At 40.5% G+C, this 16,964-nt stretch overlaps 1 protein-coding gene across 1 annotated transcript in view; it reads right to left on the bottom strand.

The window, feature by feature from the left end:
* The window catches only part of EIF3H (eukaryotic translation initiation factor 3 subunit H), a 95,513-nt gene that overhangs the window by 77,419 nt on the left and 1,130 nt on the right, over window positions 1–16,964 (bottom strand). The gene's annotated exons all lie outside the window — the stretch shown is intronic.

Genomic DNA, 16,964 nt, shown 5'->3' with positions numbered 1-16,964 from the left:
ATATTGTGGGGCAGGGGGCACACCGGCTGTGCTCAAGGCACAGTGACCCCTAACTCTGCGCTCAGGAATCACCTCTGGCTGTGCTCAAGAGCCCCGATGGAGTATAGGGGATTGAAACCAAGCTGATTTACCCACTGTACTATCACTCTGTTTTCTTTCGTTGTCATTTTAAAGAAAATCTACTGTTTTCATCAAACCCATTCTGACCCATTCTCCATTTTATGCTCATATTATGTCCTGCATACATGCTAAAAATCTCAATTCTTGACCGCCGAGATGTGATCCTGGGGGCCGCACGCATGTGCGTCCTCTCCGCAGCTGCACAAGTGTGAATCCAGACCCAGCAAAACCTCTTTCAGCATGGGCAACTCCTCGCAGAATGTCTCCAGCCTGAGAACTAAGCCTCGGCCCCGTGCCCGCCCAGGAGAGGAAAAGTATTTCTCTCTCTCGCCTCTTTCTCTCCGGGGATGAAGGGCGCGGTGTCCGCCATATTAAGACGACCACAGATTGGGTTTTCAAGCCTGCAATGATCCAATATCTAGAAGAAATCTCCCTGGACTTAGTGTTAAAGTACAGAAATTCAAAACCTCACGGCCGCTACTGCGGCTGTGTGACCTTATTTGTCTTCACAGTAGGTCTGAATCTAGTGGTGTACTCCTAACAATAGTGAGGTTTGTGTTGAAATACTGAATGTAACCAAAGTAAACAGAATGTAAAATGAAACTTATCAGTTACAAGGTAGGGGGTGGGGGGGGCGGGATGGGAGGTGTACTGTGTGGGCTTTTTTTTTTTTGGGTGGTGGTGGTATATGGGCACTGGTGAAGGGATGGTTGTTTCAGCATTGTATAACTGAGACCTAAGCCTGAAAGCATTGTAATCTTCCACACGGTGATTTAATAAAATAAAAAATTTTATTTAAAAAAAAATCTCAATTCTTTAGTTCAAAAAAGGATGTAATGGAATTGCATTCAAATTTAAGAGTAGGAATCATTTAGATGTCAAAAGAAAATTCCTGATCTGAATAACTGGCATAGAAGTTTTTTTTTCCTTTTTGGGTCACACCCAGCAATGCACAGGGGTCACTCCTGGCTCTGCACTCAGGAATTACCCCTAGCGGCGCTCAGGGAACCATATGGAATGCTGGGAATCGAACCTGGGTTGGCCGCATGCAAGGCAAAAACGCCCTACCCGATGTGCTATCACTCGAGCCCCATGGCATAGAAGTTTTTGACTATAATATATATACATATATAGCCAAAGATTTGATGTACAGATTAGAAACATTCCATAAGGAATCCTTGATGACCACCAATTCTCAATTCTAAGATTTATGATCTTGCCATTTAAAATAAACTTTGTGGGGGGAGGAGAGGGGGAGGGGGTGCTCAAGATACAGTGATCCCTAGCTCTGTGCACAGGGACCACTCCTGGATGTGCTCAAGGTGTCCCAGGCCACCAACTTCAGTTACTTCCAATCACTCATTTAATCCTCATACCCACTTCATCAAGCCAGTAATCTTTTCCCATTTTAGAGAAAAGGAAACAAAAAATCAGACACAGAAGCTTAAATTAAGTGAGAGGTGAAACCTGACTTCCAACTCCACAGGTTGGGAGAAAGCTTAATGTTCCAGCTTTACATAGAGGAGCCCTGGGTTCCATATGCAAACCACCTGGTCCCCCGTGCAAACGGGGAGTTACCCCAAAACGAAACATTAATCTAACTTCTACTCCAAAGTACTTTTAATTCTATCACAGAAAGTAAATTTAGTGCTTTGGTCAGAGTTCTATTCACAATAGCAAGGACAGATAGGACGCAATGGTAAGGAGTCTAGAAAAGAACCTTCGTAACTCAGCTGTAGACGCAATCATTTTGTGAAACAAGGAAAGTTCAATGCGGTATGTCAGGGTCAGGCATCAAAAGATTCAAAGAGCAGAAAATATTTGTGCCCTGTCACTAGAAGTTATGCATCCCTGGCTAGAAGTCATCATTTGCTGCAAGAATACAGTTCTTAACTTGAGCAGCACCTCTCACGAGCCATGAAGTGGGTGCATTCCATTGCGAAAGTCCTACCATTCAGATCTTAACATTTTCTCTCCCTCTAACCAACCAAAGGCAATAAAACCATGCTGATATTTTCAATTCATACTTTGTGTTGATGTTATGCTCCCTATATTTAGGAAAAGATACAAAAAAGAAAACCTTAAAAGTTCTTTAACGTGGGGCTGGAGAGATAGCACAGCGGGTAGGGCGTTTGCCTTGCATGCAGCCAACCCGGGTTCAAATCCCAGCATCCCATATGGTCCCCTGAGCACGGCCAGGGGTAATTCCTGAGTGCAGAGCCAGGAGTAACCCCTGTGCATCGCCAGGTGTGACCCAAAAAGCAAAAAAAAAAAAAAAAAAAAAAAAAAAAAGTTCTTTAACGGCCGGAGAGATGGTACAGTAAGTGGAGCATTTAGCCGATCTGGGTTCAATCCCCAGCATCCCATATGGTCCCCCCAGTACTGCCAGGAGTGATTCCTATGTGCAGAGCCAGGAGTAACCCCTGATCATTGCCAGGTGTGACCCAAAAAGCCAAAAAAAAAAAATTTTCAAGACATTACATTTAGTTCATAAGTCACAAGTGATCCCCCATGCTCATGAGCTCTGTAACGCTAGTCCTGTATATGAAAATGATTCAAGGTATTTTGGAAAAAAAAAAAGGAAGAGATCTCAGGCTACGTAAGAGCTACCAGTATTTAAAAATCACTGGGACAGACAGACTGTAGAGCAGGTGGAGTGCCTGCTTTGCATGCAGCCACCCCTGGTTCAATCCTTGACACCACATAAGGTTCGCCAAGCACCAGGAGAGATCCTTGAGCACAGAGCCAGGTGTTAAGCCTGAACACTGCCAGTTGTGGCCCAAAATTAAAGAAGTAAATAACTGGGGCAGAATTTATGTATGTACTTTAATAGTTTCTAAACTACAATAATTACAAGCAGACATACAATTACATTTAAAAAAATAATTTTATTTTCCAGAACAAATTTTCTATTGTGGCACAAGTGTCATTTCTTTAACACTTTTATAGGACACTTACATTTTCAAAAAATAACAGGGACAGAAGAACTGTGTAGCCTTATGCTTTGATCTTTGTGGGGAGCCCCACATCCAGTATCACCAAGTACTTAGGTGATACTGCTCTGTGTTGGGCATTATTTTCAGTGGTGCTGAGGGTACCAGGTGGGACAGGGGATCTAGCCCGAGTTTCCTGCATGCGGAGCATGCACTCAGTCTCTTAAGCTATATCTCTGACTCCACTTTGACACCTTTTATTAATGTTAAGTGTGAACACTTGGATTTTTGTATGTTTCTGCATTCAATCTCTTATATCAGGTAATCATGTAGCATCTAGGTAACCTTCATTAATACTCAAAAATATGGACAAAAATGACAATATTTAATTATTCTCAAAATACTTTACACCACAGAGATCCACAAAATGTGTTTAGTGTTCTTCACCTACAATATGAGTTTAATATTACTGTAAACTACAATAGCCTGACTGGGGGAAAAAATTGTTTTTAACTGTTGGGGATTCTCACACTTTAAGAATCACTATGCTAGAATGACATAAGAAAATCTGATCACAATTGTAAAAGGTACTATGAAGAAAAATGGGCAAAGTAATGGCGCTAACCTGACAACATGCAAGCAGGAATTTCAAAAGATGTAACTGAAAGATGCAACTGTGGGCCAAAAAGATAGTACAGCAGGTAGGGCTGAGCACCACCAGACGTGATTCCTGAGTAAAAAGCCAGGAGTAATCCCTGGGCATCACTGGGTGTGACACCAAACCTCCCCCTTGCCCCCAAATGCAACTGAATGGTCATCCAAATGCCACTTATTTTTTTATCAACGTCCCATTCTCGAAAACACAACAATAATTGGAAGATGTTGTATGGGAAGATGATAAAGGCTGCAGGGGGTCTAGTCTACCTTACACCTCGCATTTATGTGAAAATATTTACAAACTCTTCATTAAACAATACCTGCAGCAGAGAGACAGCGCAGCAGGTTAAGGCATTTGCCTTGAACAACATCTTCCAATTATTGATCACACCAATTATTGTGATCACACCAAGTATGTGAAAGACAAAACCATACATGTCATCACAACAGTATCAAAACCCAGTCGGCACAATAGTAACACAGAGAAGGGAATGTGGGAAAAAGCCAGGGAAGAAAACCTAAACCGATTTCTCAAACTTTGCACAAACTCATGACAACACATCCTCAAGAAAGCCTATTTCCCACTGTCCTTGTAACAGACTGTAAAAGGGATCTCTGGAAATCTCAAAGACGGATATAGTTTTGAGTAAGTTCTGTTAAGCCTTTCTAAAGCAAAATTCATAGGCAATGCTCAGCAACCATAATTCATATAGTGTACATAAAGACATACATACATACTTGCTCATTTTTTTTAATTGCTCACAGATAAAGAAATGCTGAAACTGTACCCTAGGGGCTGGAGAATAGTAGAGCAGGTAGGGCATTTGCCTTGCACCCAGGTTCGATTCCCAGCATACCATATGGTCCCCTGAGCACTGCCAGGGGTAATTCCTAAGTGCAAAGCCAAGAGTAACCCCTGTCCATTGCTGGGTGTGACTGAAAAAGCCGAAAAAAAGAAAAAGAAAAGAAACTGTAACCTAAACTAATAATAAATCTAGGCTGAAAAGATAGTACAGGGGTTAAAGCATTTGCCTTGCATCAGCTGATCCAAATTCAATCCCAGCACCATGTCCTTCCCCCTAGCAGAGATGGGTATAGCCCCCAAGACGACTGTGTGGCCCCAAAAAGAGACAAATCTAGTGCACTCCATGCTACCATTGCCTACATCCTGACCTGAAGTGTGTCATTTATTTTTTTAGTTCCTTGGGTTTCTCTCTTCTCTCTCATATTTCCTAAATAAAAATATTTTTAAACCTACTGATATTTATTGCTCACAGTAATATTTTAGATGTTAGATCATTCTAGTAAATATTATTGGACATGGGCCATAAAAAGACGCTATATGTGAGAACTGTTTAGATCAGTGTTTATCAAGCTATTAGTAGTAAAAGCATTCTTTTCAGTCCATCAAGGACCATATTTTAACCAAAAAACAAAATGCACTTACTGGAAAAGTGAAAAAAAATTAAAAGGCAAAGAAAACGCAAGGCCAGGGATCACACACTTGGCTATGAAAGCAAAACCACACTGCTCTAACAGCTTCTAAGACCCGCACCACCACCCTGTGCTACCTAATGCCGACCAGTAAGCAGGCACACACTGTACCCGCCCTTTCCATTAATGTGATTTATAGAATCTAACACCAAGCAGGTGGACAGCTCTCTTTCAACTCCAGGAGTTAAACCTTATGACTTTATAATCAAATTTCATTTTAGGTCAGTCAAAGTATCCCACGCCAACCGGTGTAAACCCCAACTCTATGGCCAGCCAGTCCCTAGCCCAAGCACCTCTTGCTGCTTCCATTCAAAAACCACCTAGATGCTTCGGCTAAGGTCAAAATTACTATTTCAGTAGTTGATTCTATTTATAGGCATTGTAATTTTTAAGAGGGTCAAAAAACGTATTTTGGGGCCGGAGCAATAGTACAGCAGGTAGGGCGATTGCCTTGCATGCAAGCAGCTGACCCAGGTTCAATCCCCAGAATCCCATATGGTTCCCCAAGCACCGCCAGGTGTAAATCCTGAGCGCAGAGCTGGGTGTGACCCAAAAAAGTAAAAAAGTAAAAAAATAAATAAAATTGAATAAATAAATTAATTAATTAATAAAATTTATTTCAACACCAAGAATTCCCTTTTGAATACAAGTTCTATAGAAAGAAAATGGAATTATTTGCCAAATCAGTGAGCTTCACTGAATTTACAACATGCCAACCCCGGTTTGCTAATTTAATCCATCTGTTGCCTAGCACAGTGTTTCTCAACCTCTTTTCCAATTGTGGCGCCCTCCAAACCTTGCTTCCTTCCTGTGAGCCATTCAGGGGCTGGATGCCTCATCTCATTCTGTGACTTCCCATCTACACAATTTTCACCTGTGGTTCCCCTGGAATATCCCAGGGCACTATACAGCGCCTGGTTAAGAAACACAGGTAAAGTACCTGATAACTATACAACTAATCTTCATTTTCCTTGTTAAAAATTTTTTTTGAAAAATAGAATGCAATAAAAGCTTAAAAATTGGGGCTGGTGGGGCTGGAGTGATAGCATAGCAGGTAGGGCATTTGCCTTGCATGCAGCCGACCCGGGTTCAAATCCCAGCATCCCATATGGTCCCCTGAGCACCGCCAGGAGTAATTCCTGCTGAGTGCAGAGCCAGGAGTAACCCCTGTGCATCGCCAGGTGTGACTCAAAAACAAAAACAAAAAAAAAATTGGGGCTGGAGTGATAGCAGAGTGGGTAGGGTGTTTGCCTTGCACGTGGCTGACCCGGGTTCAATTCCCAGCATCCCATATGGTCCCCTGAGCACCGCCAGGGGTAATTCCTGAGTGCAGAGCCAGGGCAAAAAAAAAAAAAAAGTTAATTCTTCCCTTACCCCCCAATTATTTTGCTTTGGGGCCACACCCATGTTTGGGGCTTACTCCTGGCCCTGAGCTCAGGGGTCACTGCTGACAAACTTGGAGGATCACAAGCGGTGACCAGGACTGAACCCATGTCTGCCATGTGCAAAAGCTAAATTACCTACTGTTCTCTCTCTCCAGCCACAACCCCACCACCATCACTCAAATTAATTCTTCTGTGCACAAATGTGACTCACTGATCTGTGCAAACAAAAAAACCATACAACATAGTGACTCGGTACTAGCATCCAAAACAAAGTTTGAGTTTCAGTACTGGGTCCTCAAAGACGCTACCTTACCTATTCCATATTCCAGACTCACCTTTTCCCCATGGTAATAGGTACCTATCTCACAGCACTGTTGCAAAGTGAAAAAATAACCTACCAAAAGGATTCTCAACACAGCACCTAGCAAATCCTCAGTAAATGTGAGCTACTGTTACAACCATATTCCTCAGAGTTTTTCAGGGTATTAAAACGTAAACTTGGGGCCGGAGCAATAGTACACACAGGGCTGACCTGGGTTCGATCCCCAGCATTCCGTATGAGTGCTGAGCCAGGAGTAACCTCTGAGCATCTCTGAGTCTGACCCAAAAGGACAAAAAAATAAATAAACTATAACTTGGGGGGGGGGGGGAGAACTACCTGACACTAAACTTCCATTAAGACTTCTCAGTTATCTAGACCTAGAGCTAGCTCTTATAATACCCAACAGCAAGGTGATACTAGGGATCCCGCCCAGAGCCTCATGCACTCGAGGTATATGTCTACGGCTGAGTCATATCCCTGACCCTGCACAAAACTCTTTTCATCTGTATTCAAAAATCAAAAGACTAAATTGACAAAACATTGTGTATATTTGTACCTATGCAACTTTCTTTAATTGCACTGTTATCCTAGCTAAAATAAAGTCTAGGTCCAGGCAAAGGTTTCTTTAAAGACTGGAACAAAAAAGGCAAGGCTCATACAACACCAGTTGCTGGCTTGCTGGAAAAAGATCAGGCAGGATGTAGAATTCCTGGTTGGCTTTGTTGGTTTTGTAGATTCTGGGAGGTAAGGGCTACAGTCTGAATTTCTCACATCAATCTCTGTCAAAAAACAGCTATTGCTGTAGAAGAATTTTAGTCTCAAAAAACCTAAAATGCCACAGAATCTCCCCTTAGCATATTCTGTAAAGTCAATATCAAGACTTTCATTTAATTCTGGCGTCTTTCACAGACTGATCTGTGAACTTGGCAGCTTTCTTATTTGGTTAAGCCCAATCATTTTTTTCTAACACTGCACAAAGAAGGTAGTTATTGCCAAAATGTAAATTCAAAAAGCAGAGAAAGCATTAGTCTTAAATTTAACACATTTTATAGCTCAAGTGGGATAGGGGTTCCATTTCACAACTGAGTCAAATAATAAATAGGATTTAAATCATTGCCGTTAAGTCTTGATGTGAAGGAAACTTAAGTAAGTTGATAGGGGAAAAAAAGATATTTTGCCCCTAGCACATAAGGGAATAGTTACAATGCTCCAATACTCTTAATATCTATAATATTTCAGTTGAAAGAGCATATTTCATTATTATTCCCTTGGACCTAATGTTCATTGACTATCCACATTTTTATAATTAAATCAACTAATAACTGTCCAGAAAAGGGCGCTATACCCTCAAAAACGTCATCAGAATTGCACCACTCCCATTCAAATCAGTCACGGGAAAGTAAAATGATGCAAACATACAAATTATAAAAGCATAATCAAAATTAAATGTGAACTGATAGATGTTTAATTTAGAACATTAAATCTATACTTTACCAATATATACAACCAACCTGCAAATTTTTCCACATGTACCTATCATGTGACATGTGCTAAGAAGTCTTTAGTAGAGCAAAATTCATTTCTTCACACACACAAACACATACACAGACAAAATACAAAGAAAGATTCTTTCACTGTTGAACTATTTCAGAACACATTTTTCAGTTTATTCCACAGAGGCAAACTACTTAGATGATCTGACGGCACTTCAATTAAACTGCTTCCAATTCCTTGATATCAGAAACCACTTACTAAAATAGATCCAGAAAGCAACTGTGAACAAGAATAACTGCCTCTGCGAAGAAACTGGTTGACGACACGGATAACAGTAAGAATTTGGCTGAGGATGTGGCTCAATGCAGAGCATATGCCCTGGGCTTAATCCCAACACTTCACACAAAATAATTTCATTAAGTTTTGGGAGTCAGAGTGACAGTACAATGGGCAGGGCACTGCCTTACTGGTGGATGACCTAAGTTTGATCCCCAGCACCCCACATGGGCCCCCAATTCCTGCCATGAGTGATCCCTAAGCACAGAACCACAAGTAAGCCTAATCACAGCTAGGTGGCGCCTCAAAACAAAACAAAATGAAAGGGTTTTTTCCCTATCATTAACAGTACTGTAAATCAAAATGCCTCAGTTAAAAATTTAAAATAATAAAAAATTAACAGAAGTGAGGGTTTTTTTTCCCCATTTTTCACTCTTCTTTACCTTTTGATTTGTATGCATGTGTATGTATTACCCAGGCAATGCCTATGTCTAATGAAACAGGTTTACATCAAAATGGAAATGCTGCCTGCACTTCCATGTTCACTGCAGCAAGATTTCCAATAGCCAGAATCTGGAAACAACTGGAGTGCCAGAGAACAGATGACTAAAAACTATGGTAGATCTACACAATGGAGTATTATGAAGCCACTACAGGAAAAACAAAATCATGAAATTTGCTTATAAATGGATAGCTGTGGAGCGTATCATGCTGACTGAAATGAGTCAGAAGGAGAGAGTGATTACATAGATTGATTGCACTCATTTGTGGGATAAAAAAAAAAAACCCAAAAAATAAAACCATAATATAAGACTAATATCCAAGGACAGTAGAAACAAGGGCCAGGACTGGTCCACTGTCAGAAGCTTGCCACATGTCGAGGAGGGGGGCTTAGGACAGAGAAGGAACCACTTGACAATGATAGTTGGAAATGATCACTCCTTTGACAAGAATTGAGTGCTGCGAGTACGTAAAGGGATGCACATGATAACCTTTCAGTATCTCTACTGATATCACGTACAGAAGGAAGAGAGAGAAAGAAAAGTGCCTGCCATCGAGTCCGGCTGGGAAAGGGTGGAGGACAGGTGTGGTGGTAGGAGGGCAACTGGGGACATTGATGGTGGAAAATGTACACAAGTGAAGAGATGAGTATTGGAACACCCTATGACTGAAACCCAATCAAGAACAACTTTGGAAATGTGTTTCTCAGTGATTCAATATTTTTTAAAATGACATTTTTAAAAAAAAAGTTTATGAGGGCCAGAGAAATAGTACCGTAGGCAAGGCACTTGCCCTGCATGTGGCCAATCTGGGTTATATCCCCAGCACCCCATATGGTCCTCTAAGTGACCCCTGAGTATAGGTCAGGAGTAAGCCCTGAGGAATGTCCCAAACACACACTCCAAAAAAAGGTGTATGATAGTAATCCTAAGAAGACACCTTTCAGGGCTGAAGCAATAGCACAGAGGCTAACCTGGGTTTGATTCCCAGCATCCCATATGGTCCCCTGAGCACTGCCAGGGGGTAATTCCTGAGTACAGAGCCAGGAGTAAGCCCTGTGCATCGTCAGGTGTGACCCAAAAAGCAAAAAACAAACAAACAAAAAAACAAGAAGACACCTTTCTCCTTAAGGTGTCCTTTAGAGCAAAATTAAAGATATATATTCTAAACAAAATGTCAAAGAAATGTTTTATTCTATCTGCAAGGAAAGGATTTGGGTCTTAAATGCTAAAAGACTACCCTTAAACCAAGCTCATTATTTATTCAATTACACTGTTTGTTACTGAAATAAAACAATGAAATCTGTTATAAGTCAAAAAATAGTTTAAAAAAAAATTAGTATTGGGAGCCAGAGTGATATACACTAGATAAGGTATCTGCCTTACACATGGCAGACAGGGGTCTGATTCCCAGCATCCCACATAGCCCCCAAGCTCTGCCAGGGGTAATTGTTGAGTGCAGAGCCAGGAATAATGCCGGATAAGACCCCAAAAGCAAGGGAAAAAAAGAAAGAATAGAAAGAAATAGTATTGGCAACAGTTATTAAGCTGAAAAAACGAGAGTGATTTTAAGAGAACTCAAAGGAAATCCTAAGGAACAAAGATAACATGGGCAGATGATAATATGACTAATGTACAGACATATTTATTGAATTGAATTATTGTAAAGAAAATCAAAAATTAAAAAAAAAAAACCAAAGGTGAAGAAAGTAAATGTTTACATTTAAAAGGTGGGGGCCGGGGAGGAAGGTCTCAGGCAAATAGTTCAAAAGGCCGAGTGCATGTTCTGCATGTAGAAGATCTGGGTTTGACAATCAGAATCACATGGCTCTCTTTAGCACAGAACCAGGAATATGCCCCCTCACCCCAAAATAAAACCACAAATTAATAAAAAGTTGTTAAGGTTAAGGTTTTTTTTTTATCTTGACTGAGATACTGTGACTTACAACACTGTCGATGGTTCCATGCATGCATCATTCCAGCGTCACACTGGCCACTACAGTATCCCCTTTCTCCACCAAGATCCCACGGTCCTTCTGAGTTCAATTCCTCCTCCACCCTCCCAGGCTGCTCTGTGGAGCAACTTCCAGTTCTGTTGCTTTGGCCATTTCTCACTCCCTTACAAGAGATCATTCTGCATCTATCCCTTTCCTACTCACTTCACTCAACAATATCTTCTACTTCCATCCATGCAGCAGCTAATGAAGTGGTTTTGTCCTTTTTCACAGCAGTAGAGCATATACTGTGCATACGTACCACAACTCCATGATCCATTCATCCCTTAGTCGAGCATTAGGGCTGTATCTGTTATCTTGGCAACAGTACTAAACGCTGCAATGAACAGAGATGTACATATGTTCTATTGAATTACTGTTCTTGTGTTCTGGGGAGTAGGTGTAAAGGTTAAAATTTTTTTTAATTCTAACTTTTGGTTGACGATGATGTCAAGAAACATCATCCCAATGCAGTGTATATGAGATGCTCTAGATGACAAGCTTAAAATGATTTTAAAAAAAATTAAGAACCATAATCCCAGACCACAGAAAATAAGCGAAGGGCTGAGCACATGCTTTGCATGCCAGTCTAGGTCTGACCACCAACACTGCACAGACTCCCAAGCTCTCACCAGAAATGCCCCTATTTGTGTGCCCCTCAACCCCTGCAAAAAAAAAAAAAAAAAAGAGTAAAATCTTTAGTCCATTAACTTCAACTAATGCACAAGAAAACACTATTTTTTTAAAGGAGGGTCGAGGGTGGGCAGATAGTACAGCAGGCACGAGTGTTGGCCTTGCACATGGCCAGCCCTGGTTCTATACCCACAACCCTGCATGGTCCCCTGAACCTGCTAGAAGTGATCCCTGAGCACAGAGCCAGTAGTAAGCCCTGAACACTGCAAGGAAACCCCAAATCTATGATGATAAAAGCACGTGTAATGGTAAAAGCAAACCACCCTCATGCTATGAATCTACAAACTGATGTAATCTTTGTTGTACTGTGTGTAGGGAGGGTTATTTTTCTAAGCTTTTCTTACAATGTATACCTCTTCATCTTTTAGAGAATCAGGTTTTAACACACTCTTTCCCTCCAAGGGTAAACACCTGTTAAAACTAGTGTTTTACTACCTGTTAAAACTAGTGAAACTAGCTGGGGCCAGGGATAGAAGATAATGAGAAAAGAAAATTTTCACAGAGCTGGTGATGTAGCTCAGTGGTAGAGCACTTGCCTTGTATATGTCAGGCCCTGAGTTTGATTACCAAAGAAATAAGAACAGTAAAAACGTGATATTAATGACAGCAATCATTATGACCAGGGACTATGTTCATTATTATTTTTGGGGGGAGAGGAAATCACTAAAATTTTATACTAAAAATAACTAATACTCCCTCTCAGAGTTTGAAACCAATACCTTCACTAAATACTGCTACTACTAATTTGCTAAATTGACCTTTTATCTTTTGTGTGGGCATGGTTTTATTTTTACTGAATAAAAGCAGTACTTCTAAAAAAAAAAACAATACTATTAAGGCATAAATACCACTCTCCATTTCAGTGTTTACAGTGTTGATAAAAGAAGTATTAGACTACCATCAAGTAAATGAGTGTGTAACTAACACTGCACTTTGCTAGTAAATCTCATTTTCTAGGCTATAACCATATTATAGAATATGTGACAAACAGTAATTTATAGAAAAAACAGTCATTACTTCTTTAAGTATACTTTCTCATACCATGCCAGATGAAATAATAACAAGAACCATAACTTAAGATTTTACAAAACTTAAATTATGAGGGGCTGGAGCAATAGCACAGCAGGTAGGGCATTTGCCTTACACACAGCCAACCCGGGTTCGATTCCCAGCATCCCAATATGGTCCCCCAGGCACCACCAGGGGTAATTCCTGAGTGCAGAGCCAGGAGTAACCCCTGTGCATCGCGGGTGTGACCCCCCTAAAAAAATACATTATGAAATAACTTCAAGGGAAAAGCAAACACAACCACATTTTCTTCTAAGTGCTAAAATCAGAAGCTTTATCTAAGAAAACTATAGCTGACTTGGTTAAGCAAAATGAAAACATGAGTTGTTTTTACTTTATTATTAATGTTCATGATTTATAGTATCATTGATACTGTTTCAATAAGGATATTTGACCATAAAAATAAAAAACAATAAGAGACCCTCTTCAAAGTCTAATGTTTTGCAAAGGTGTTTTCCCCCAGTATGAGAATTGAGATCTGGGGAAGTCCAGAAAGTGCTTCCAAAACTCAGGAAATTCAAAATATTGAGCACATCTGAATTCATAATTATAGATTATCATATGTGTGTGTACAAATAGGCTATCTGTGACTAGAAAACTAGCTAACTGTGACTAGAAAGCAAAAGAATCCAATAATCTGATATAAAATGCCTACTATGCACATACCTCTAATATAAAAATAAGCATTTAGGAAATAATCATACTAGTTCATCTAGCCAGACTGGAGTAATAAGTAGCACAGCGGGTAGGGCATTTGCCTTGCACATGGCCGACCCGGGTTCGATTCCTCTGTCCCCCTCGGAGAGCCCGGCAAGCTACCCAGAGTATCCTGCCCACATGGCAGAGCCTGGCAAGCTACCCATGGCATATTCAATATGCCAAAAACAGTAACAACAAGTTTCACAATGGAGACATTACTGGTGACCGCTTGAACAAATCGATGAGCAACTGGATGACAGTACTACAGTGCTACAGTTCATCTAGCAAGATCACCTATAGTTAAAGCTAAGAATTTTCATTATACTCCTTTTTAGTAGGTAGAGTAAATTTGGAATCCCTTCAACCTGCAATGATCAAATTTAATATCAACTACTGAAAAAGAATCACTCCTATCGGGCTCAGGTGACCATATAAGATGATCATATAAGATCAAGCCCAGGTCTGCAGCATGCAAGGCAAATGCCCTATCTGCTGTACTATCACTCTGGTCCCAACAGCAGAAAGAAATTAAAAGGCCCAGCCAGAGATACTGATATATTAAATCATATCCAACAGAAATAATATGATGTGGATTTCTTTAAATTATTCCCAAGGCACTTAAGAGAAACAATATTGATGCAGCTTGTCATTGCTGGTGACGATGCCACAAATATTAAAACAATGTCAAAATGTTTTTTGAAAAAGGCAAAAAAATGTCAACAGGCCTTCAGACTTTAGGAGCAATGCCCAAGATTTCTGTGAGGCTATCCAAATCCTTCAGGCATCATAAAATAAAAATGTCAGAAAGGTTTAGGCTTAGGTTGAGGTTTGCCTTCCTAAAAGGCAAATAAACGACCTTAATTAGAAGAATATCTACCAGTAATTAATATACTTGCAACCCTCCTTAATACACTCCCAGGTTTCTCCAATGTTAATTCCTCAGAATCATAACCTGTGCAGACCATCTTTTTTCCCCCAAACTTGAAAATACTTCAATTATCTCTTTCAACTACAAACCTTCTGAAATGTAACCGATTAAAGAGATCGGCCTGCTTTTCATCACCTTGTGATGGGATTAAGTCCCCAAAAACCGTAAGTAGAAAAAACACAAAGTCAAAACCTCAGGGCCAGTGATATAGCACAGTGGTTAAAACTCTTGCTTTGCATGTACTGAACATCGGTCTGATCCCCAGCATCATAGACGGTCCCCTAAGCACCACCTATACCCAAGGGTTCAGTCTAGGTATACAGTGCCTGGGACAGCCCCTGAGCACCTCTTAGTCGAATTTCCTCTAGATCCTTCCTCATTACCCCCCCCCCCCCGCAAAAGAAGACTCAAAAACTCATCTAAGGAGTCAGACCAAATGCACAGCACATACCGTGTTTGCCTTACATGCAGCAGATCCAGGTTCAATCCCCGGCATCTCATATGGTCCTCCAAGCACCATCAGGAGTGATTCCTGATGGTGAGTGTAGAGCCTGGAGTAACTCCTAAGCACTGCTGGGTGTCCCCAAAACAAAACCTCATCTAATACACCTAAATATTGAACATCACAGCTTGCCTAACCAATCTTTACAATACTAGCCCAGAGTTGTGCAAAATCATCAGAAATGAAGTTTATTTTATGAGTGTTTAATATCTCATGAGATATACTGAATATCTTATATTCATCTGCTAACTACTGGTGGTTTACCCTCAGAATCTTGTGACTGACCAGGAGCTGTCAGTCAATACAGTTGCTCAGCATCCTAAAAATAATGTGCTACATAGCAACAGCCTGGGGAGAAGATCAAATACTAAGTACAGACTCTACTGAATATGTATCACTTGCACACCACTGTAAAATTAAAAAAAAAAAAAAGACCTGTAACTTGAACCATCATTAAAAAAGATATTGTCTTTTTAGCTTTCTTACCTATTTTGAATTTCGAGAGCTAAATTCTAGAAAATACACCTGATGCTTGATCAAGAACACTGGATTATTTTATGAGCATGTTTATTTCCCCCCCACATCATGAGATTAAGTAACACAATCTACATGTAGCTGAGTTTTCTCCTTTGTAAAACAAGTGAAAACGATTTTTACAACAGAGTTGTTATGTGGCCTCAATAGCTTAAAATACTTACGATATTCTGAAGAGCACGTGACATAATAAAAACTAACCTCTATTTACTTTTTATGTGTAAACAGCTATAATAATGGAAGGTAGAATAAAACAAGAATGGCAAGAGGCAGGTCCCTGAGAATACCTCAATGGTGAAAGGCATTTCACCATTGCAGGCAGAGACCAGAAGTTTGATAGCAATATCCTCATGCCCTGAATCTGATCCAGATGGCTGTTTGGGATTCTAGAATAAAACCAGGTATCCTATATCCAGCACACCACACCCCAGGTGTGTCCAAGCACCACATAAAAGCTATTCGAACACCAGGGCCAAGAGTATAACACCCTTATGAGCGAGTATGTGTGCAAACCCACTGAGCATGTGTAGAAGGACCTCAACCAAAAGACATCGAGACAATAAACAAAAGAGAACCAAAAAAAAAAAAAAAAGAATGATAACATGGTTAAGAATGGTAAGCATGTTCAGGATCAAAGTGGGCAGGTTCAACTTCCTGCACTAAATGGTCCCCACAGCATCATGATGGGGAAGGAGCAACTTTTAAGGCAAAATCTTTCTTAAGATGGTGACATTTAAACCCACACCCAGATGATAAAGAGGGTAGAGGAAAGGTCAGAGAGATAAAAAGGAAATAAGGCACTTGTCTTGCATATGTCTGACCCAGTTCAATACCCACACCACGAATGGTCCCTAGAGCACTAACAGGGGTCACTTCTGACATAGACTCAGGAATGGCCCCTGAACATAGAGGACCACGTCTGGGTTTGGAAGAGAAGAGAGTAGTAGATCTCTTATGAGCACAGTAATAAGTTTGTATTTTATTCTAAGTGTTTACTGATGACAGTATCTCGATTCAATAGATTTTGAAGGTGGAACAGAATTTGCTGAAACAAGTTAACACTGCTGAGCTGTCTGTGTTCAAATGGGTAGGTGGGAAGAGTGAGGCCATTTCCATCTGCTAGAAGGGGACAGACTGAGTTAAGACCAACACGGAGAGACAAAGGAGAGGAAAAAAAAAATAACCATTTTATTGCGCACCTGTTAAATTTCAGGTGCCTTTACCACAGTCAAATCGTGAGCAGGCAGTATTCCGAAGTGGCTTGCCAGAATTTTAAATCTAGGACTTACCATAATAGAAGTAATATTTAAAGTCATAAGCAAGGGTGGCAGAGGACCTAAGGCATCTACTACAATAAGCACCACA

Source organism: Sorex araneus, chromosome 2, assembly GCF_027595985.1.
Source record: "Sorex araneus isolate mSorAra2 chromosome 2, mSorAra2.pri, whole genome shotgun sequence".
In the NCBI taxonomy this organism is placed as follows: domain Eukaryota; kingdom Metazoa; phylum Chordata; class Mammalia; order Eulipotyphla; family Soricidae; genus Sorex; species Sorex araneus.
The sequence above is the reverse complement of the archived record's forward strand: the minus strand, read 5'-3'. Positions and strand labels throughout refer to the sequence as shown.